The sequence below is a fragment of the Myotis myotis genome, unplaced genomic scaffold (genome assembly GCF_014108235.1).
Source record: "Myotis myotis isolate mMyoMyo1 unplaced genomic scaffold, mMyoMyo1.p scaffold_m19_p_2, whole genome shotgun sequence".
Classification (NCBI taxonomy): Eukaryota; Metazoa; Chordata; class Mammalia; order Chiroptera; family Vespertilionidae; genus Myotis; species Myotis myotis.
In genome coordinates, this window is record NW_023416324.1 from 157,286,175 (window position 1) to 157,295,176 (window position 9,002).

Sequence of the window (9,002 nt, forward strand, 5' to 3'; positions counted from 1 at the left end):
TCTAACTGGAAAGACATTACATGGCTTTGGTGTAATAGAAGGCAGGAGGCATGGAGATGCCTTTTGAAGGAAAAGGAAAGTGGGTTCTAACAGCGGTTCGGAGCCGTCTGGTAAATCCCATTTTCCCTAAACCGAGGACACTTAGTAGTAAATGATTTGCATTTTTCCTCTCTAACCAGAAGCTAAACAGCTTATATCAATCTACTCAGAGAGACAGATAGCTTAGAGGAAATTGCCCAAAGAATTGTTGCTCCAGGGTGCCAGAGTGGAGAGCACGAATTACCTCAATGTTATTGTTATGGTATTAACTAGAGGCCCAGTGCATGAAATTTGTGCACTTGGGGAGGAGGTGTCCCTCATCCCGCCCTGTGCCCTCTTGCAGTCCAGGAGCCCTCCAGGGGATGTCCTACGGCTTAGGCCCAGTCAGACATCCTTAGCACCACTGTGGCTGCTCCAGCCGTGAGCCCTGCTTGTGGGAATGCACTGACCACCAGGGGGCAGCTCCTGTGTTGAGGGTCTGCCCCTGGTGGTTGGTGCGTGTCATAGCAACCGGTCATTCTGCTGTTTGGTCAATTTGCATATTAGCCTTTTATTATATAGGATTTTTGACTGTTAACTATCCTGTACCCACCTCTGTAAAAGAAGCATGTATCTATCATTTTACTTTTTATCCAATTCCAGAGGTTTCCCCCCACACTTTGCTCTCTCCCACTTCCCTAATCTATCACCAATGGATTTCATGTAACTTATGTCTCCTCCTTTGATTGTAATAGTAATTTATAAAATAACGTGAAAACTGTCATTCTCTGGAACATTATCTCCATACCTTGAGATTCTGCTTCCCAGCTATTGTTGGCAGTTTGGCTCAAACAAATTCACAAAAATTCTTTACAGGTTTGAATGTTTCTTCCATTAACAAAGTTAAGATTACAAATCAGTGAAATTAAAGGGGAAAGATGGAAATAGTCGCAAAAATAGAAAATGAAGCTACCTGATAAAAAGTTTTGAAGAAATATTTAAATGAATGAGAATCCCTTTATTGCTCATTATAATTACAGCTTCCACATGGGTCACAATTAAGCAGCACCCCTAATACTACAGTGGCTTTGAGACTCTCCAGTCAGGCTGGAGAATTCTGAAAACCCTCTGGGAGGTGAAAGAGGTTTGGTAGCTTGTGGACCTTCACAATGATGGGGTCTGTCTTGTGGTTTGCAGAAGGAGATACCAGAAAGGCAGTGGGGCCACTGGAGAGTGTGAAGGGAAAAGGAGACATTGTAATGCATTATCTAGGGAAAGGGTTGGATTTCAAGGGTTTGGGATAGTGCATGGCATATTTGTCCACTTACCCAAATTGTAACTGGACAATCAATGGGTCCATGCTGCCTGTCACTACTTGAGTCAATTCAGCAGAGACAGGGTTGAATCATATATGAGTGTTTATCCCAATACTGCCAGCAGTATGGGAGAGCAGCAGGTCATCCACAAAAATCTGCTCTGCACCCCACCATAAGCCAGCTGCTTCTGTTGGGTAGAGGGACAAAGATTACATGGGGAAGTAGGCAAAGGGTATGCCAAATGGGCAGTTTACAGGTAATATGGGCTGGAGATTTGCAAAGGCCTGTGGGCATGCAAAGGCTGGGGGTCTTCAAAAGACTAGTGATATGCAAAGGGCTGGGGGTGGTCTTCAAAGGGCTTGCAATTCTGATTTCTGCAACAAGGTTGTTAATCTTTCAGCTCCCTGGTGGGGAGGATGGGCTGCATTTCCAGGTGAGCTCCCAGCCAGGTTAGAATGTGCCTTCTTTAACAAAGCAATCACAGTTAACAGAGCACGATTAATATTTCTTACAATTATAGCTGGCCCCCAATATTCTATTTCTGTCCCTATCAGAACTACACCATTCAGCTACTCATGGGTCAAACTGACTGTATTACAGGATAATGTAACATTCTCCTGACTAGAATGTTATTGAATAAAGAAGGGAGATCAAATGAAGGGAATTTTTTCCTTCAGCCACCTTGGGTAGGTTGCCTTACAAATACTTTTTTTTTTTTTTTTTTGCCAAAAATAATACAGTCATTAGAAATATCAAGTTTCATGGAGCATCTTGGCGAGCTTTTGCAGCAAGACTTTGGTAATAACACTAACACTGGGGACTGCCACACACCAGTCCCTTTGCAGAGATGCTTGACTCCACCTCACTTGCTTCTCACCTGGCTGATCAGAGGGACCAGCTGTGATACAGGTAAGCTCTTTCAATAAAGAGTCCATTTATTTGGGAGAAATTATTGGCCATGAACATAAACTGGAAAGCCAGATGACCGATAATGTGACTGAAGTGTTTAGCACCCAACTGTATCTGGTCCCTTTACATTTATGTATCTACATAGAGCTAGTTCATTGACTCCTCATAGTTTTCCTGTAAAATGAGATGAGAAGGGCATAAACCCTGGAGGCAATACCAGGATGCATGGCTGGAATTTTCTGTTTCGGCATAGGAGATACTCATCTTTAGTAGTGTATGAATTTCTCTTTTCTGTTTATTTTTTTTTCCTGTTGAATAATAGAACTTTGTAAGAATATTACACCCAATTCAATTTAATTTAGTTAATGCAATAAACACTTATTGGGTGCCTATGACATGTTGAATACCATGATGGACATATGAAAGACAAAGAGGACCTTAGCCCTGTCCTTTGGGACATTACCTTCTAGTATGGATAATAAGATTTTGCATACAGAAACTATGAAGCTAAGTAGACCAGGTTATAAAAATATTTTTAATGATGGAGAAATGCTTACAAAATAGTGTCATGAGGAAAATTAACCTGGACACTTAAACAGTATATACAAATTGAGTTCTCCTAAGAAGATTGAAAGAGGATATTCCAAAAGGACAACAGTTCTCTGGGTGACAGACTTAAAAGTGATTGTAATATTCTTCTTTATTTTCTATTTTTTCAAACTTAATTTTAAAAAAATGAATCTGTGTTGCTATGCATCCCCTTTGGAATAGCAACTATATATTTACAACAATACTTTAAGGATAATATTGGATATGTGTACAAAGATGTAAATACAAGATTATTTTTGAAACTCAGTGTATAATATCTAGAAATAACCTTCTAAAAGCCCATCCAAGAAAATTAGATAGATCCATTATGGAGCATATGAAAACGGATGATGTAAGTCTAAATTTATTGACATAGAAAGCATCCACAACCTATTGCTCAGTGTGTGTAGTATGGTCTCATTTTTGTGGAGGGAGAAAGAAAATGTTTATGTAAGTGTACACATAGTAGAAACTCTGGAAGTACATGCCTCAGAGCCTTGGGCACCAAGGATGGGTTTGATGGGCATAGTCTTCCCTGGAAGCAGAAAATAAAAGGAGTACATGGTATATGGTATATCTATGAACAGTAATAAAACCCATTAAAATCAGTCTGCTTATTACCATGTCCAGCAATTCTAAACAACAACAACAACAACGAAGATGGCATATAAGCCTCAGCTGCCTAACTTGTCCATGGGTCCCCTATTCTTATGAATGTACACATGTAATAAATATGATTATTCCCTCCTGTTAATCTGTGTCATGTCAATTTGATTATTAGGTCAGCCAGAATAACTTAGAGTAGAAGGAAAATTATTTTTCCTTCCCCACGCCTATTTTTATCCATTTGGGAAGGATCACTCCATAACTTCCCAGATACACCTGTATATCTTCTAGTCATACCCCCTCCACTGTTGACTTTTCCCCAGCAATACCCGGAAAGGCCAGTGACAGTTGGCTTGTGAAGTTGTCACTGACCTCTCAGATATCATCTCAGGGCAGACTCATCCAAATGAATTTAAATGTGACTCCCTTAGAGAAAGAGCTTTGTATATTAGATAAATAGAATTCTAGGTTCAAACACATCTGCATAGGATCAGCCCGAGTGAACTTGACTCAGTAGACATCCCATACGGAATGCTGAGGTGCTGGAAGTCTCTGCTAAGGGACTTAGCACCTTTGCTAAGGATGTACCTGGTGGGTGTGGAGTCTGGAGGAGGTGTCTGGGGGGCCTTCCTCAGATCTAGCAGGGGTGGGGTGGGGGGTGGGGGCTGGGCTATGCTGACCCACACTCTTTTTTTTTTGGCTGAGGCAAGTTTTCTACCTTTCTTTTTATTCCTTACAGAATGTCTTTCTTTTTGTTGACTATCAACATACTTCTGCTTATTTATGATGCAGGTGAGTTGCTTTTCAAAAACTACCTTGTGGATATTTCTAAGACAGCTTTGGAGATAGTGAAGAAAATGGTGATTTGGAGGTGTTTTTTTGTGTGTGTGTGTTTTAAAGCAAGTGATTTAATCTCTGAACCTCAGTCTTTTCATTTGTTTTATGCTGTATTTGTTTCACAAGAAATAGTGAAGAACAGATGGGGAAATAGACACAAATTGTAAAGCATTATTGTTTACTCTAATTTCATTTTTTAATGAGAAAAGCCTCCCCACACCCCCAATTTGGTTTGTCCATTTGAGGCCACATCTGGATAACTACACTTATTCACACCTATGATTTGAACTCCCCCAACTAAAAAAAAAAAAAAAAGAAAGAAATCTAGGCCCTCCCCCCCCACCCCCCATATCTCTGCACTTCAGGTGACTCTGACATGTGCTGATTTATAGTATAAGTATCACAGGATATTTGAAATGAGATCTGTCCTGAAAAATCTGGATGGGCAGTTAACACAGGGTGTTGTTTTTTATAACTCTACTCAATTCTTCAAAAATGTTGGGATGCACAGTATATTCATGTTGAAATATTAACATAATTCAGCTAACTCCAAGTATATATGCAACAATTTCTTCTTAAAAGGCATGTATCCAAAATCTGCAATGTAACTACTCTGAAAAGTGATGAAACATGTTTAGAGGTTTCAGGCACATGCTATCTCTCAGGGACCTATAGCAGTCTGCTGGACTGCTGGTCTCTTAAAGCTCACAGCAGCTTGAAGGCAACAGGTCTCAGGCTCCAGGGATCTACTCAGGAGTTAGTGCAAGACCTGGTCCACCCAGGTTACTGTATACTGTAACTGGGTACTGTGTGTGTGTGTGTGTGTGTGTGTGTGTGTGTGTGTGTGTGTAGAGGGGAGCAGTAGGTCAAAGTAAGATGATAATTCACTCGTGGTCAGGAACAACCCAAACAAATACATTAAAGGAATGGGGGTGTGTGTAGGTGAGGAAGAGAAAGGTATGTTAGTTCTAATAATACCTTACATGGTAGAGCAACTGTTGACAGCTTAATACTATGTGCTAGGTACTGTAATAGGTGCTTCAGAAATAGTGTCTTTCTACAGTTTTTAAAGTGTTTTCCCATATTACTAGCTTTTTGCTGAGTTTTTACCTCAGCTTGTTAGGCCTTGGGAAATTAAAGACACATGGTCTAGAACAGTGATGGCGAACCTATGACACGCGTGTCAGAGGTGACACGCGAACTCATTTTTTTGGTTGATTTTTCTTTGTTAAATGGCATTTAAGTATATAAAATAAATATCAAAAATATAAGTCTTTGTTTTACTATGGTTGCAAATATCAAAAAATTTCTATATGTGACACGGCACCAGAGTTAAGTTAGGGTTTTTCCAAATGCTGACACGCCGAGCTCAAAAGGTTCGCCATCACTGTATTAGAAATAATACAGTGTGGCTCAGCAGTTGAGCATCGATCTGTGAACCAGGAGGTCACGATTTGATTCCCAGTCAGGACACTGTTAGGTTGCCGAAGGAGGAATGCACGGAGGAATGCGGGAGGCCAGAGTGGTTAGAGATTACGAATTTATTCAATCATCCACGCACCAGGTGGCTGAGCCTGGATGGCTCCAGCACCCAGTCAGGGGAGTCAGTGGCTTTTAAAGGACTTTTGGTGGGATTTTTCTGGGCAGAGACTTCTTTGTGCATACCCGGAGGGGAGATCATGGAATGTGGTCACCGCGAGTGAAAAGTGGTCTTCAGCAAAGGGAATGTCCATAGTGAAATGACCTGAAAAGCCAGTTCCAGGGGGAAGGGTACCAATTCAAATGCTCCATCAAACCTAACAGGCACATGCCCGGGTTATGGGCTTGATCCCCAGTGTGGGGCATGCAGGAGGCAGCTGATCAATGATTCTCTCTCTTTATTGATATTTCTATCTCTCCCTTCCTTTCCCTTCCTCTCGGAAGTCAGTAAAAATATATTTAAAAGAATGCAGCCAAAACCGGTTTGGCTCAGTGGATAGAGCGTCGGCCTGTGGACTGAAATGTCCCAGGTTCAATTCCGGTCAAGGGCATGTACCTGGGTTGCGGGCACATCCCCGGTGGGGGATGTGCAGGAGGCAGCTGATCGATGTCTCTCTCTCATTGATGTTTCTGACTCTCTATCTCTCTCCCTTCCTCTCTGTAAAAAATCAATAAAATATATTTAAAAAAAAAAAAGAATGCAGATTGAAATAGAAGAGTTATTCAAGTTTAAATAGGACCATCTGCAGACACATCAGAAGTTAGCTTTTATATTACCAATTACATCACCAGTAGTTTGTGTTCCATGATTTGCTGGCTAGAACCTTTGGATTCCTGAGTCTGAGACCCTTTCCTGAGAAGCTTGAATTAAGGACCCTTCATGAGCAAGTTACACATTCTTATGAGAGAGATTGGGAAACAGGGCAGCTTACTAAGGTATCCACCCATTTGGTTCACTCCTCTGTCCATCTGAAAAATGACTAAGCCATGTCTCTAGGATCCCAAAGCATTTCATAACAACCTGGGGCAGGTGTTCTCATCCTAATTATATATAAGGAACCTATAACTCAGAGATTAAGTGACTTGCCCAATGTGAAATGACTTAGGCATTGGGGAGACTTAGAACTTGAATTTACACATCTTCAGACTAAGATTTATTTATAACTATAATCCATTGCTTCTTGATTATAACCACATTAAACAAATAGCAGCAATTTGAGCAAGACTCGAACTGAAACAGGCTCTCCCTCATCTTGAGCCTTCAAAGTTCGACTGGAATATACCATTGTACCCCTTTTCTTTTTAAGCATACAAACATACAGAGATATATGGGGATAACCATATCACAAATTGAAGCAAAATGTCCAGCAACAGGGATATGTTAAATGCATTCTATTTCCTTTATAATTTCTCTTCCATGTTTTCCAAGGTATTTTTTTCAACCATGGTTGACATTCATTACTATTCTGCATTAGCTTCAGATGCACAGCAAAGTGGCCAGAAATCATGCACTCCACAGAGTGGTCCTCTGATGTCCCAGCACCCACCTGCCCCATACTCCGTTATCATGACATTATTGACCATATTCCCCATGCTGCAATCCATATCTCTGTAACTATTCTGTAACTATCAATTTTTACTGCTTAATTCCTTCACCTTTTTCACTGAGTCCCCTAACCCCTGCCCCTCTGACATTTGTCAGCCTGTTCTCTGTTTCTATTTTGTCTGTTTATTTTGTTCTTTAGATTCCACATATAAGTGAAATCATATACCATTGAATTGTTGCATCTCCACCTTGCCCACTGCAGATCTTGGGTCTCTCACCTCCATAATAACGTGATCTTTTTATATAGGCTTTGTCTGCTCTATTTCTCTGGAGAATCCTGACTAATATGTCAGATAACCCTTATTACGTGTTTTCAATGAGCTAGATTTGTTCTAAAAGCTTTTCCTGAATTAATTCATTTAATCTTTTTTCTAACACTGAGGTAGGAATTAAGGAAAGAGCATTCTGTACCTAGCATAATGTGGGGACAGACAAAACACACACATTGCAAATCTCACCTTCTATGCCCATCTTTGGGCTCATTCTTTCAACCTTCCAATGATTTTGTAAATGCCAAATTTCTGTACTAAATTTCTATCTGCTTGAAACAGCTACAGTGATTTCCTTTACCTGTTATTAAATCCTACCTGATACAGTAGGCACTGGTCTTGTTTTATTATTTTTTAATTTAAAAAATTTTTAAATTAAATTAGAGAGAGAAACATTAATGTGACAGAGAAGCAAGCATCCATTGATTGCCTCAAATACTCACCCTGACCAGGAATCAAACCTGCAACCTGGTTATGTGCCCTGACTGGGAATCAAATCTGCAACCTTTGGTGTATGGAATGATGCTCCAACTAACTGAACCACGCTGGCCTGGGCAGTATTCACTGGTCTTTATAAGTGCTTTCGTAAGTTCGTTGCTTCTTTAGCCTTTTCAGTGATGTTACCCTCTCCTGCCATTTCTCCTTTGTGGAGGGCACAGAAAATCTTGAGTTTTCTTAGGAAAGAGAAGACATCCCAGAGGATTATGAGGTAAAAATTATAAAGAATATTTCCACTTCTTCAGGTACTATAGGTTTTTTTTTAAGTTTTCTCTAAGTTGGTTTACCAATTTCACAATAACACAGAGCAACTAAAGAACCAAAACTCTTTGTATGAGGGAAGAGTCTCCATGGATCAGGTTGAAATTTCTGAGGGGACTCTATCACTTTTACTAAGAAATGTGGGTTTCATGGATGAAGCTATGTACAGGTGCTCAGCCATCACACCATATGGAAGATTAGAAAGTACAATTAAGCCAATAGTAGAAGGCAAGGAATTACTTGGAGATCTCACAGGGTAGTGGAGGGAGGCATATGGCAGAATTCCTCCAGGGTAGGAGCTGAAAGAGTGGGAAGTTGACAGTGAGAATTATTTGTTATCTTCTGTATTTCTCGGCAGAGCATATGAGGTCAGTGGGAAATTCGAAATGAATCCCCCAAAAGGGGAAGATTCCAAAAATAAATTCAGCAGTAGTACCTGAGACCCAGAGGGCAGGAGCATACATGTTTCCTGATTTTCTCTCACTGTGCCTGGATCAAAATTTTAACTACAGTAAACCTCAAGATGTGTTGCCTACATAAAAGTTAATGTAAAAACTCAGGGCAAGATTTCTGCTAGCCCGATCCTCCTGGGGCTGAAATAATAAAGGAACTAAT